Source organism: Neopelma chrysocephalum, unplaced genomic scaffold, assembly GCF_003984885.1.
Source record: "Neopelma chrysocephalum unplaced genomic scaffold, ASM398488v2 Primary Assembly neopelma1_72, whole genome shotgun sequence".
In the NCBI taxonomy this organism is placed as follows: Eukaryota; Metazoa; Chordata; class Aves; order Passeriformes; family Pipridae; genus Neopelma; species Neopelma chrysocephalum.
In genome coordinates, this window is record NW_020897732.1 from 9,649,405 (window position 1) to 9,664,667 (window position 15,263).

Consider the following 15,263-nt stretch of genomic DNA (forward strand, 5'->3'; position numbering starts at 1 on the left):
CATTCCCTGTCTTGGCCTCGGAATTTTTAATTTTTCTAAACGCGGTTTTCCGCAAAAAAAAAAAAAGCACACCACACCACCCTGCTACCTCTAACCATTTACCAAAGGGTTTTCTTACTATAGTTGTTTTAACCAAAGGCATAAATGTTAATCATAAAAGACAACAGCTATGCAGTCATTCCTGTGGTTGGAAAAAGGTGCAGTGGGCTGTGTGATCTGTAGCATTTCTATGCATAGAGTGTTATTGTATATGTGACCTAAAGGGGATGTAAACTGTAGCTATACATCAAACACTGGGTTGTATTCTAGCTCTTCCTGATTGCATTGACCAGAAGCTGCTACTCACACCTATCAGTTTCAGGATTCTATACAGGCAGCAGAGAAGAATTGAAACCACTCTTTCCCAAACAACCTGGATATTGATCCCCTTGGATATTGATTCCTCCTACCCCACCGCTCTCCTAAACTGTGCTCTTCTGCAGATACAAAAATTAGAAAATGAGGACCAAGTAGCCTTCCCAGACCCAGTTTAAATCACTACGGAACATTTTATTCTGTATTTGATCTCCAATGGGACAGTGAGCACTGGACAGTGATGGGTAGAATCATTACTGAGAGTTGGGAATGCTGCTAAGACTGATGAGAGACACATTTTGACTGTATAAAGGGGATATAAAAATGGCAACATCTGTCCATCAGATTCCCAATTATCGACACTGCCTGAAAGCTGTGCTCTGCTGATTCCCACTCACTTCTGAAATGAAGGAAGCAAACCATGCCCAGGCCCTTGGGCTACCTCCACACTTCCATAAAGTGGCCCAGTTAAATTTCAAGCAAAGTGCACTGAGGTGCATGAGAGCTCTTTTACCATCTCCAAAATCCTTGAAAAAGCATCCCTATTAATACCTGAACATTTCACTATTCTGAGAACTATTACTAACATATCCTTTCAAAATAAATTGTTACAGCATTAGAGGGATTCCTAATTCAGCTCAGGGAGAGCTGTAGCAGGATTAAGCACTACGATACATTAAATAAAAATGACCTGGAAAAAAAATGGCTGGCAATACACCAGAAGCATTTTCCTTACCCAAAAATCAGAGTAATGAAGGCAATTGCTGCCCAGTATCCATGACTTTGCACCTTGTAGGCTAGCCAGAGTGTGTAATCCAGTTTGCTTATACAAATGTTAGCTAAGGAGTAAAAGGTTTACATTGGCTAAAACTTCATGAAGTGAACTGGCCAAAAGCTTGGAACTTTTTTTAAATGATCAAGTGTAATGTAAGGATCTCAAAACTACTCTAAGGATTTAAAATCACCTAGAAAGCAGAGGCCAACAGGCTAATGAAGACTGTTCATGATGGTTGTTGGCAGTTGGGAAATTTTTCATACAAACTTTTTTCATCAGAACTAAGAAAACCAAATGTGTTGACCATCTTATCCAAGTTAGGCACAACAAGTAAATCAGCTCTTAAAAAGCATTTGAACTCTTAGCAACTTCCCTAGGGAAAGTTACAGAGCAATAAAAATACTTTCCCTGTGGATCAGATGGGATAAATCATATATCTTCTCCCACATTATGAACCTGCACAGCAACTCAGGTCCTTGCTCAGGACTGTGGAAGTACTGCAGGACACAATGTAATGCTATGATAAACCTTGCAATCTCCAAAAGAAGATGAATACAGAACTGGACCCAGCAGGCACAAGTACCTGTGGAGCAAAGGCATGCAGAGAAAACAGCATCAGGTGTCCACAAATGTCAGCACAACCCTCCTCCCCATCTCTCTGTGCCCCACAGCCCTCTGTGTTCAAAAGTCAACACAATCCAGACTAATGCAGCCTTTTGAGTGAATTAACACTATTTTGGACTCCCTAAGAAAGCTCTTATAGTTATGCCTGATGCATTATAACAGCCTGACTAACAGAATTGCACTGTGCTCCCAAGCAAGAGGATAAACTGAAACACCTTGCCCAGAACTAGTGAGTGACAAGAGATCCTGTTTGCAGCCACTATTGTTGCTCTTCTATTTCCAGGTTGGAAAAAACAACAGTTGTTTGATTCTGGCTGCTACCTTCCCCCCAGGGCATGCTTTCCATAGGTGACTACTTCCCAAACATCCCAGACCTTGCTGCCAGAACATCTATTGTTAAAATCCTTCCCAGCCAAGGAGGTAAGAGACATTTACCCCCGGGTGCAGGCTGGTGTCTCACAAACTGCTCTAAAGCTGCCAACAAATAAACAAATAAATGAACATTATTCAGGAACATCGATCCATGAAATATTGGTCTGCTACAACCACTGACAGCCCGTAGCCATTGTGCACTTTCAGAGGACACCTTTGCAGCACACAGGAAATCCTCGTGATGGATTTCCAGATGTAGAAGGTGGTGTTGTCCTGAAAAGCATCAATACAGACCACGAGGTCTTAGAGCTGCTTGTGCTGTTTCAGATAGGGACTCAGGATGAGCGAGCGTAGACTGAGCTGCTGCAGCTTCCCTGCTGCGATCACAGGGAAAACTTTCCTGCAAGGACCCTAAAAGCCCTGTGATGTGCTCAGCACTCCCAATCAATGCAGGTGAAAGACCTCTTTTACTATAACACCCTACACGTTCAGGAAAGCCAGTTTTATCAAGACACTGTGTGAGTAGTCCAGCAAATCACCCATTTGTAAACAATTTAATTAGAAGCCTGTCCTGAGAGAAACGTGCTCATACAACAGCAGCCCAGAGCAAGAGAATATCAACAGCCCTGTGTGTAAGCAGGGAAAATGCTCCAGTCCGGAACTGGAGACGAATCTTCGATACTTCACCACCAACAACAACCCTTTGTGTGTTCTACAGCAAGTCATTTACTGTCCTCTGCCTTTGTTCCTCCATCTGTGAAAAGGCCATCAAAATATTTAGTCACCTTGTACCGTTTTCGACTCGCAAAAAAAACAAAACAACCCACATGTAAGTGGAATATGTCATTCCTGTGACACGGAACATGTTGTCCTCTCTTATGAGCCTGCCCTTTCAAGCCATATAATTCATGAGGTGGCTTGAAGAGAAGGTATAATGGTACAAATAATTGAGGTAACAGCACATGGCTTTTGTTTCTTCAGAGCTATTCTTAATGGGCTAACTTACCTTCACCACTTCAGTCATGTCTCTGTGATGAGGAACTTGGGATGCACCTCAAAGTTCAGAGGCAGTTGACTCACAGCAGTCTGATGTCAATGGCAATTGCTGTCGTTCACTACAGAACATCAGACAGGTAATGACCTTACCAGAACCAAACCTGGCTGAAACAACAGGACACTTGGCAGCAATTTTCAGTGCAAATAGCTGGATATTGTGCAGCTGAATAGCCTGAATGATAGATGGCCACTGTATAGTAACAACCATCACACAGAAGCTGAGAGCAGGGAATGGAAGCACTGCATTCGATTTTATAGCACCAATGAAAACACGACCAAGCTGCAGTTGTCCAAATGTCCTGAACAGCAGGTGCTAAGCTGACCACACTGGTGCTTCATTTTTGAACTCTTAGCCATTGAATTTGGCAGTAGTCAGTTATAAGTTTTAAATTTTTCTGAAGGGAATTCTTGGGACTTCAAAGTTCTTTACTTCTGCTCGTGCTACACCAACAGTGAACAGATGGCACAGGGGCTTGGGCAACACCACAGGAACCACAACACAGCTTTTATCAAGACCTTCAGCACCACATCACCTTTGTGGAAGAACACTAAGACCATCGAGCTGGGTATTGTCATTCAAAACCCTGTCAATACTTGTCATCAATACCACAGGTAACCAGAGATGTCAAAACAAACAGGCCAGTTGTTTAAAAGGCTACCAGCAGCAAAGCCATAGTGTGGCTTTCTCAGAAGCTCTAGTGCTTTGTTTGGAATAGGTTAAAGCAATCACAAACGATACAGAATGAATTCATAAAGCTATTTAGGAGTTTGCTCTTTGCTTTCAGTGGCAACAAAAACAGACCCAGGAACAGGAATTACAGTCACTGATGGACTAACAGCTGCCTTTAAGATAAGAAGACTGAATTCTGGAATCTGAACTCCCTATTATTGAACTACAAAGCTATAATAAACACCTCGTTTGATGTCCCTAGCACTCGATAAATCACAATATAGCAAGTCATTGCAGCAGTTTGTTAGAAGAAAGGGATGCTGATAGCTCAGTGAAGATAAGAAGCAAAATAACATTAAAAGCAGAATTATGAAACACAAACATGGAAGGACCCAAGAATAGCTACAGTCCAGGAGAAAAATGATTTCAAAGATGTCAAAAGAAAATCTTTAAACATAAGCAGTACTGTCACAAACAGTAGCAATGCGAAATGAACCTCCTCAGCTCTGACACTGCACATCAACCCAGCACCTTTGAAAAGATGTAATATTCAGACTCACACAAATGACATCAGGCAGCTTAAATACAGCATCACAAAGCACAACTGAATAATGAAGAAAGGATGCATGGAAAGAATAAACACTCACAGTTTATCTGATTGTGAAGGTTACACTCAATTTAGTGGTGCTATCAGCTGGTAATTGGTAAATGGATGTCTGAATCGACTCAAATTCAGGGTAACATGAAAACATTACCAGAAATTTCATTAGGAAATTGCGGGCTTTTTCCCTGCTTCTAGGAGTAAACAGCTTTCCTCAGCCTTTCAGAGGTTTCAGTCCTAACTTGATCCTCTCAAGACTCAATAAAAGCCTGATGTTTCTGAAGAAGGGTTAGCAAATGTCTGTCCTTGTCAGAAACCACACATACCACTAGAAAATTTGAGCCCAAGCTTGTGACACAAATTTGAGTTTTGGGGAAGAAAACTCTTCTCGTTCAGGTTCAGCTGCATATCTTGATCTAACTGCATGGAAAGAAACAGGCAGTGCCACAGAGCAGTTCCTCTGACCTATTCCAGACCGGTGTGAACTGTACTCAGGGACACATTCTCTTTTTGGATTGCAAAGGGAGCCAAAACTGACAAGCTCAGGTTCCCAGAATCATATAGTGGAACAGATGAATTCTGTCCTAAAAAATAGGACGTCATTTCAGGATTGTAACCCCGTTTTCCCAGCACACAACAGAGAGTTACCTGAATATCCGCTAAGGAATTGAGAATATTGAACATGAGGACTGTTCTCCTCATTTGACAGCCAACACCTTCAGGAGAAGGAACAATTGTAAAGTAATGAATTTTTTATAATACCCCCCCCTCCAGGTGGATTTGCTCACATCCAGCTCCACCCTGCTGCCCTTCTTGGAGCTGGAAAACCTGACAGAATCCTCAACAAGACCAAAAAACAAAGATCTGGAGCAAGAGATGCTTGTGTTGAGCAGCTGTGCCAGGTTGCCATATGTTTGCCTTCCTAGTCAGCACTCACCATTCCCATTCTGATATCATAGAGATCATCCGCATTGAAGAAAATTAGTATCTGTTGCTAATTATTGCTGTGAAGGTCTGGCAGTGTGCTGAGTCCATCTCTGGCAGTACAAAATACTGGTCAAAATATTGGGCTTAGTGGAGTTTTGCTCTCAAAAGCAAAACAGCACTTTGACCAAACTTTCAAGAAGATTTCTCAAATTAAAAGAAAATGTCTTTACAAAAAAAAAAAAAAAAAAAAAAAAAAAAAGATGGAAAAACTCTAGTGAGAAATCCTGGCAACGCTTGTAGTCCAAAAGGAAAGGAAAACCCCAACCAGAGCAAATCACAGCAAAAGTGCAGCTTAACCATCATATGATTTATAACATTTACGTTAGCATCATTTGGAAAGAACAATTTCAGTTTGGTGACTGAAATACTTTATTTTCCTCACCAAAAAAAAAAGACTCCTGTTATGAAAAAGTGCTTATCAAAACTGGTTTTCTGGACTAACCTAATCTGGCTGAGAAAATGCCAAGCAGCTCACCATGAATCCTACTTAAGTCTTGTTCACTAAATTGATACCACTTTGGGACAGTCAAAGCTAACGAGGTTCTGCGTAAGGGCTGTGCCTTTTCCTGATATAACCGATCCGAATTCAACTCCAAGTTGTGCCAATCCAGAAACCATCCTCTTAATTGATACTGCTTGGATATGCTATTGGGAATTTCAGCTGAGGTCAGAATGGGGTGAATGCAGAAAACAGATTATTTTTATGTATTTTAAACTTCACTAATTTAAAGAAAGGCAGTTTTTACTTTTATTAAAAAGTGCCCTTGCCTATTATGTTCAATCTCCAGCTCATGAGTAACTTACTACACTTTGCCTGATAATAAAATACTGTAACCAAGCAATTTACAATACTATTTTTTTCCACTCTAGCCAGCCCTTTTCTTTACTTATATTCATTTTAAAAAAAAAGAAAAAAAAAAGGCATCAATGCTTTATTTAGGGTTTCTGGTTCAAGGGACAGCTACCACTAAGACCTACAGTTCTACCCCTCTGAAGGTAGCAGAAGGCAAAACACAACCCTGAAGAAGGCAACCTGTGAGCACCAACCCTCTGGATGTGGTCAGAAGGTACCTGAACGGTGCCACTGTGCTGCTGATCTGCTTGGTGGCTTCTGGTAGTGGCTGGAGAAGATTAAAAAGTAGCTGCAAAGAGGCAGGTTCTCTTCCACGTAATTTATTATTCAAGCATAAAAGTTTAATGTACCTATTTGAACAATTAAAGTGTGCTCTCTGGAGCTGAGTTGCCTTTTTGCTTCTGAAGACAAAATGGCTCAGGAATCACTAAGTGCTACAGCCAGGACCCCAAAATGCATTTAATCACATGTTGCTTGTTGCTCTGTACACACCCAGGAGCAAGAAATAGCTTTACTGTAATAACAGACACCATTAAGGAAGATTTTAAGAAAATTAGGAACCTCACACAAAACTCATTGGGCTTCTGGGACAAATCAGCTCACAGCTGGAAGCCTAATATGTTTAAGGGTTGCTGATCTTTAATACAATTTTTATAAGATTTTTGCAGTCCTGCTATAAAAGCCTGTGGCACAAATCATGATTGGAACAAGCAGACCTTCCCTGGGGAGAGAACTGAGTTGGCTTTGCTGCAGTTTACTTAGTGTAATGTTTCAGATATTTATATCTGTGCAGCCTAACTGATGATAGCACTGAGCTGTTGCCCAGCTACATTTAGCCCCAGGAGAGGAAAGGGGAATTAATTTCACCGTTACCTTCAGTTATTAAGACTCTGGAGTACTCCTGACCCAGGGTCTCTAACTCACTGGATAGTTTAAATTGCTGTTCCGTGAGAGATTTGCTTTCTTTTGCTTTTATTATGAGTGCACAGTCTAATCTCCGAAAAAGAAAGCAATGCCTGGCTTTGAAAAGAATGACACCACTAAACTTGTCATCTGCTGCTATTAACAATTTACTTCTCAGTGCTGTTCTGCTGCTACGCAAACCACAATGGCAACTGCATCTAGCAGCATTATTCAATTCTGCTTTACTACTTCATTAATTTGGAGCCATTTGAGAACACATAGGTTCAAAAGACTGCATCTTGCCAAATACCGAGAATTGCATTCCTTGTTCTGAAAAATGACTATGCAAAGAAACTATTTCTAGCAGAGTTCCCCAAAAAGTCTTCCCCTTTCCACTGAGAAGTGCCATTTTTGTCACAGCCAATCTCATTTGCTAATTTAATCATTTAATCAAAACATCCACGCAAGCTTCTTAAGTCCGAGACAGAAGAAAACTGGGGCAGGGTAGAACAGGGAAAATACCACACAGACACAGAAGGACAAAGAAGAACTTTTACTACAATTTTCAAGCAGTTTCTGCTTGAAGACAGAAGAGCTTTAATGTTCATGCAATGCACATAGCAGGCTGGCTCCAGCTGCCAGGCCTTATTTGTGGCAATACTCCAGAACAAATTGTTCGACTGATGGTTCTGTAAAGCCATGTAAAAGTCAAGCGAGATGGTTCTTCCTTCTCACACGCTCCCATCAGGAGGAAAGATTCTCAAAGACAAATTAGATGGCAGACAGGTCTCTGTAATGAGAGCTTTACTGAGGTTACACTGTTGGCAATTCATGCAAAGCAGTGAAATGAAAAGACTAAGGAAAAAAACCTGTTAAACCATGAAAAACTGCAAAAGCTACAAGAAGGTAAGAGTATAAAGCTGACCTGTACTGTTACATATGTACAACCCATACATTTAAATCTTATTCTGACATTAAGAACTGTAACACTGTCTTAAAAATTATTGTATTTTTTCAAAATAAACTGGTAAGTCTTCATTTGTCATTGTTAGCTGACAGCCCAAGGTTCACGTTTCTTTGGCAACTATAGTAAAAGCATTTCTCCTAGAACATAAATCAGATTCATGTAAAAAACAGCATGACAAAGATCTGGAGTCTTAAGAAAATAAAATGTCCTGTTTGAAATACTTAGCATCATTCTGCTACTGAAAATACACAGGTTCAATTTATGCTGGTAAATTAAACAGTGTCAAGGAACATTCCGAGGTGCTGGAGTGCCATCAACTACACTGTTAAATTGTAATCATGATCCACAGCACCATTTTGGCCACGGCCAACTGTCACTGAGCCAACTAATGGCAGAGCACAGCTCAGGAATTAGCACAGTGCAGAGATCAGCCCTCAAAGCTGCCCAAATGTGGTCACTTTATTGGCGCAGCCAGGGGAGTTTAGTAAGAACAGGCTGTTTCATGCAAGCGGGTCTCGGTGCCAGAGATGGGCTTTGAGCACGTTTAGTTTATAAGCATTGCTATAACCACTCACAGCTGACATGGGAAACAAGATGTGCATTCCAAAATTAATACAGGGTTTGATACCACCATTCAAGAGAGCCATCCAAGGTCACAGAAAGTTAAATGGCATTTAGTCTACGTGTTGTAATTTGGCAGAAAGAAGCCCAAGCTTCCCAACCAGCAGTTCAACACTGCTTTGCTACTTCAAAGACAATCCTCAGTTACATTATCATCCATTTCAAATAGCATCATTATTGGTTTATCTTCATTGCAACTGAACAACTGCAGTTCTTCAGAGAAGCACTGATTGCAGAGGTTCTTGGGAGTAAATAATTCCTCGATATACAAAAATAAAATGTTAAATCCTACTACTTGTGTAATATGTAACAATATATCATGAAAGCTCCTATACCATTCCATGGCAATGGAGAAACCAGAGCATCTTGGTGAGGTGTGAAGAAGAGTGCAAAAGAGGAGCGAGTTTAACAGTGCAGGGCTGTCTACTGAAGCTTGTCTGCTTTCACTTCCTTAATACTTCAATTTCAAGGCTCTCTACTCAAAATCTGAGCTACCCTGACCAGTCACTGCACGATAAACTCAAGGTGAGGGAAGGAAACAAGCATAATATAACACAAAAACACTCCACTGGACAGTATCCTTTAATAACATCTCCCATGAGAGGTCACTAGCTGCTTAAAGCCAGTGAATTGTAAACAGCATATCCATGAACTGCAATTTTACAGGAAAACAGTTTGTAATCCCCCTATTAATCCTTGGCATCAGGGTACATACAGTGTAATTACAGACTGCAGCAGAATAATTTGAAAAGTTTATTCCACAGGGCCATAATTATATCCTAGCTGTAATCCTTTAATTGCCAATATAATCTAATGCATTATAGACATACCACACGACTAGATGAGCAAACATGCTAAAATGTTGTGCAAGAGAGCCACAGCAAAAGCGAGAGCAGAGCCAGTGATGCAGGCTGTTAAACAAGAAGCACAAGTAATAGATATCAGAATACACAACCTGGAATCATCAGGATTTCTACTCTCACTCTGCATATTTATTGCAGAGTTGGTCTTCAAGAGTACCTGGATGGACAAGTCAAAACTACTGAATGAAATCACAGAATCACCCTGTATGGAAGGGACCTTAAAGACCATCTCGTTCCAACCCCCTGCCATGGGCAGGGACATGTTCCACTACACCAGGTTGCTCAGAGCCACATCCAACCTGGCCTTGAATAGTTCCAGGGATGAAGCATCCACAACATCTCTGGGAAATCTGTGCCAGGGCCTCACCACTCTCACAGTAAATCTGTCATAAATTGCCAGTTACGTGGCAACCAAGCAAAGGGCAGAAATAAATTTCTATCAATTCTCTGGAAAGGAGTTATGAGGACTTACACTGCAGTAGATGCTGACACAGTCCAAAATGGAGTGAAATCACAACAGACCATAAACACAAAGGACTAAAACAGTCATCTTATTTATATTTTCCACACTAACATTGTCAACATGCTGTTTCTACGCTGGAAAATAAGAGCCAAGGAAATTGAAAGAGTTTGCTTAACTACGGCCTAAGAGCACATTCAGCAGATGGGACCAGAAAGAAAAAGCTTAAAAAGCAAAATGATTTGGAGCCTAGCTATTATTGCCAGGCAGGTAATGCAGTGTTCAAGAATCTCTTCTCTGATCCAAGAGTTACTTGTATTTTTAGCCAATGATTAGTATTACAAATGCATAAACAGTTCAGATGTGGAAACTACACTTGCCCACTCCACTCCTGGATGCTAGATCCAGTCTCTCACATCCCCTCCTACTGCAAGAGACCTCAGAAGTAGGAGAGACCACATCAACCCGCTGAAAAGGTTCCTCAGCAGTTGTTTCTACCATAGGATTAGTACCTTACAGGGAGGCATCACCTGCCACATTAAAAAAGCTGAGTCCTGTCAAGCTAGAGAACTCTGAAGCAGGGTAACACACCACCACCACGGTCACCCCTCAAATGAATGCTGTTTCTAGATCCAAAGTGTCCCTGAAGCATTTTGATGCTCTAGAGAAAGGAGGAGAACCCAGTCATGCCTAGTATTTTCTAGTGGCTGGCTCTGTCCTGCTCAGTCACCTGAAGTCCAGATCAGGGCCCCTTATCACCCAGCTGTCAATTCTGTGGGCCAGGGAGGTGCCCCCCACCTCAGCAACGTATCTTCTACTGTGTTTTAACTAATTTTTATTGGAACTGACCCAAAACATCTGCCTCCTGCACCTACTACAGATGATCAGTAGCAACAGAATTACAAGCAACACAGGTTTACATTAAAAATACATTTCTCTTTCATACCACCTGTCAAAGGCAGTGAACAATTTTCCCTTTGTAAAAGTGGCTGCAACTCTCATCATTACCCCACAGGGTGCTGAGAAAACAATAGCACAGCAAACTGCTCAAAAATTGCTCGAGAGGAAGGCAGCCTCCCAGATAAATCACAGTGCTCCTTTATTTACTGATGTGCAAGAGACATAATAGGAACACCACTTTGTTAAGAAGAGATGCACATGATTGCAAAGGCATCAGAAACCGAAGGTATATGGTGGCAATCACTCTCATAAATAGTATTTCCTGACTTTTCAAATCTTTTCAAATCCTGACTTTTCCACATCCACTCACTTTGTTTCCTATGCAGACGAAGGGTTCAACACCTTCCCTTACTGTCACTTCCTTGTCCTAATTAAAGTAGAAGATAAACTGAAAATGAGGGGAAAATTCCTTCATGATGTTCCATACATTCATTTATAACATGAGATACCATGCTTCTTGAGAAATGTAAAGTCTTCAATTTTAGAATAGTCTATGGAATAGGGAAGATGTAACAGGTTCCTGGGATCAGAAGCAAAGCAGCACCAAACTGCAAACTAGGCATAAGTAAAAAACAATTACTAATAACATAAAGTTGTTATGTTCTTGAGCTGAACTCAAGAGGACTTAAAGGGAAATAGCAGCAGAGAGGCAGGAGAGGTGACAGGGAGTTTGTTTATTGACAGGTACTTATAAAGCCCATGCCTCTTCCCCAGCATGACACAGGCTTTTATTGAAATGCACTGGTAAAAAATGAAAATCTCATTTAAACCCCTAAGAGAGTTACAAAGTGTTCCCTCTTCTTCTCAACTGCACCAGAGAGAAAGCTAAAAAATAACCTCAATGTCCTGATTCAGCTTGACCTCTACTTCAACAACAGCTGAAGGCAGCAGACAGGTTCTCAGGCTCCTCTGGAGCCTTTCTTCTGCCCTGCAGGAGAGTGCTGCAAGACAGGAATGCCACTTCAACTGCACTGCCCGGAGTGGACAAAACCTCCTTCTTGATCGATGCGACAAGTGCTGGTAGAGCTGAGAAAGCTGCTGCCTCCCCAGAGCCCTGTGCTGAGCCCTGAGATCACAGCACGGCAGCTGTCGGACACTCAGTGTGTCCCCAGGCACATCCAAACAGCTGGGCCAGCTCACCCTCACCTCGCACCTGAGAAAGCTGCACTTTACAGGAGTTACTCGTTCATAAAAACAGGCAGAAAGTGTAACTAACATATAAGTTGGCACAGTGAGAATAAAGCTGTCAACACACAAGCAGGATGACAGAGGTGGCTCATTTAAACAGCATTAAGGTAAAAATCCTCAAGTCATTTGGAAGCTAAAGCAGCAGGGCAGCATCCTTCCACATTTTTCATGGGTGTAGTGCAGTGAGCTGCAACAGCCCTCCTCCCCAGCAAGTCTGCTCCCTCAGCCACACTGCTTCAGTGTGTTCCACCCATAGAGCCCAGAAACTAAAAACAGGGTGGGATTTGATTTTTTCCCCTTTAACTTTGAGCCTTTAAGAATTAGATGCAACATTATAGAATTTTATAGGCAACTGAATGGAGAAAGCACTGCCAAAGGATGAGTCTACCAATTTGTTTCAGAATAAGATGACTTGCCCTCAGAATATACTTCTGCTACTCTCTTTGAAGTCAAAGTGACCGTGTCAGACATCTGCACCTAAGGTTTTGTCACTTATGTCAGAGCAGACACACTGGGCACTAAGGTATTGCTTAAGAGGCAGTCCCTAGGAAAAGGTCAGGAAAAAGCACACAGAAATGAAGTGACCTGCCTGAAATGATGCAGACATGGCCAAGACTGACACAACAAGTGGCAGTAATAAATGGAAAAGAATATGGAATACTGCAGGATCAATAATGCCAAAGTGAAGTCTTTTCCACTGACTTTGGATCAGGCCCCGAGTGTTCACAGGGCAATTGTCAGATGTGAAATAGCAAGAACAAGAGTGGTCACAAAAGCAAGATGTGAATACGTACCTTTTGGCCTCTTTCTTCCATCACGTATGTTTAACTTGCAGAAAAGAAACCTAAGAAGTTGAAAAATTATACAGACACTCCCCATCATTACTTTCTTTGTGTTTTTCATCACCTTTTGCAAAAATGCTCTTGGTAAAGATCAGTGTAAGAAAGTAAGGTAACTGGCTATTCCTTTACCACAGTTTTGCCTGAGCTTTCATTCTCTGTAATTATCTGAAGGCACCACGGCACTTCTTAATATTATGCAACACACTTTCCAATTAAGCTGGAGGCTGCATATCTCTTGCTTAGTATCCCTGGTTTTTAATAAGGTTTTCACTTGTTCCATCTCCAACACTTGTTTGACACAACAGTAATTTTTCCAGATGAGGGAGAACCCAGTGCTCATAAAGAATGAATTATTTACAGAAAGATCAGTACTCCAGTTCACGTCAAGACATCACTAATTGTAGTTAATTGAAAGTACCACACTGAATATATGCTCAGTGCTCATCAGGTTCATGAAAGCCTTAAGTGTTTTTAAATACTACTGAAAAAAAATGAAAAGGCTCAGAAGATTGGTAGCAGGAAACAAAACCTTCTACTTCTAGAGCATTGACTCAAATCAAGTCAAAGTAAATCAAGGGTAAAACACATCATCTGCTCACTGGTTGATGGGGACAGGTAATCCCTTTTTCTCATGGGCACACAGTATAAACCCTCAACAACATCAGAAGCCCCAGTTACAGCTGTGCAGATCAGACTGAACTTCTTGCTGGAGTTTAGCTTACCTGTGGCTCTGCCTCCATGCAGTTCCACCATTGAAGCCATGCCGCTGATCTACATCTTTGGAGTGCTTTTCAAGAGACTTTCAAGGCATTCTACAAGCCAATTAAAAACACAACAACAAAAAAACCAAACCAGAGGAACCAATTTTGCAAGATTCATTAAGAAAGCAGCAGCAAAGCTCATGACCAGTTTAGGTCCAAGCTCACTGTTCTATTCATAAACTTGCAGTTTCAACAAGCATGGTGAGCCAATCCAACAGACCACTGCATTGTAGACTATTTTAAACTCACATGGTCTGCAGTGTGGTAGGCAGGTCAGCCTTCCAAAAAGTTGAACAACATGGAAACTCATCTTCAGATCATTCAAACATCCTGTATTAGTATTCTTACTATCAATGTTCTTTCATGAAGAGTGAACATGAACACATTTCCTCATTTGTTTTCAGTGCAAGTCTTGCTCGCTTTTTGAAATAAGTTCCCCCCCCAAAAAAAATGGGTGCCCATGCCTTATGTCAGAAGTTTTTAGCAAAAAGTACCACCTCCTGCTAACTTAAAGATACCTCAATGCCTGGACATAACCTTTCAGGCCACATATAACTGCCACTTCTCCAGTATTCCCTATTTTGTAGCACCATAGGAGCATTCCAGTGCTTCAGCCCACACTTCCTCAGTGCACCAATCATGTGAATCTTCCTCTGAAGCCTGACTCCAGCCACATTGTGCTCATGGCTCTGGATTTTCCTGTACAGGCCAAAATCCTAAATAGCCAGCAGAGCAGTGACAGACTTGAAATGCAGATTTAAACACAGACAAGCTGAGGTAACATTGGATGGGATAAACTGAAACAGTACACATTTCATTAGATTACCCATTTATTTCTTAGTGAGACTGAGCAAAGTGTGCTTCAGTGTTTTACCCCTGAGAGCTGAGCTTTAAGTCCAAAAGCATTCAGAAGCAGGCTTGAGTCATGGAGTCCCATTTTGTTTAATTTCTAATTTATGCTGAGCAGATAATTGCTTGGTCTCAATTCCTCCATGTCAGCTAAAACCAAGTAGATTTGTTTTATAAAATTCTTATTTGGCTACACAAACTGTCCAAAACCTCTGCTGACAGAGATCAGATAAAATATCAGCACAGACAGAATAGGTAGGATTCCCTACTCTATTAGATTTAACAATGTGTCCATAACACAAGAAAATCCATCCATAACAGGGTAGTTAAGCCCTGGAACACGTTGCCCAGGTGTTCAGGAATCTCCATCCACAGACACTTTACTGGCCCTGAGCAACCAGAGGTGACTCCGAAGTGAGCCCTGTGCTGAGCAAGAGTCTGGACCAGAAATCTCCAGAGGGCCCTTCAAATTCAGGGTTACTGTGATTCCACATACTCTGACATACAAATGCAAAGCTGACCTCGTGAGATGAAGTGGGGGAGTACATAAATCAGGA